Raw genomic sequence first — 424 nt, 5'->3', positions numbered from 1 at the left:
TTTCACGCGATGCAAAGGGGCGCACGACTTCTATAATTGTACTGTCGCAAAATCGAAACCCTTGTGCATTTTTTCAAACAGAATAAGCTAAAATGAGCCAGAAATTAGATTCGACGCATGGTGGTTTTATCGTGTTTCGGCGTAACAACAAAATAGCGTAAAAAGCATAAAGTGACTAGACAGAAAATGATGTTCAAGTGAAATGATATGATTGGTCGGCGCAAGTTACGCTCACGCAAGTTAGGCTGGAGTCCCATGAGGTGTATTTACCGCGTATCGCGTAACCGCGTAACCAATCAGAAGCGATCCGCTGTTGTGATTTCGTGTTTACTGATTATTGATTGGTTACGCGGTTACGCAATACGCGGCAAATACGCTTCATGGGACTTCACCCTTACGCTGCATGTGACGGCACCCTGAGGCG

The sequence above is a fragment of the Trachymyrmex cornetzi genome, unplaced genomic scaffold, assembly GCF_001594075.2.
Source record: "Trachymyrmex cornetzi isolate Tcor2-1 unplaced genomic scaffold, Tcor1.1 scaffold230, whole genome shotgun sequence".
Classification (NCBI taxonomy): Eukaryota; Metazoa; Arthropoda; class Insecta; order Hymenoptera; family Formicidae; genus Trachymyrmex; species Trachymyrmex cornetzi.
The sequence above is the reverse complement of the archived record's forward strand: the minus strand, read 5'-3'. Positions refer to the sequence as shown.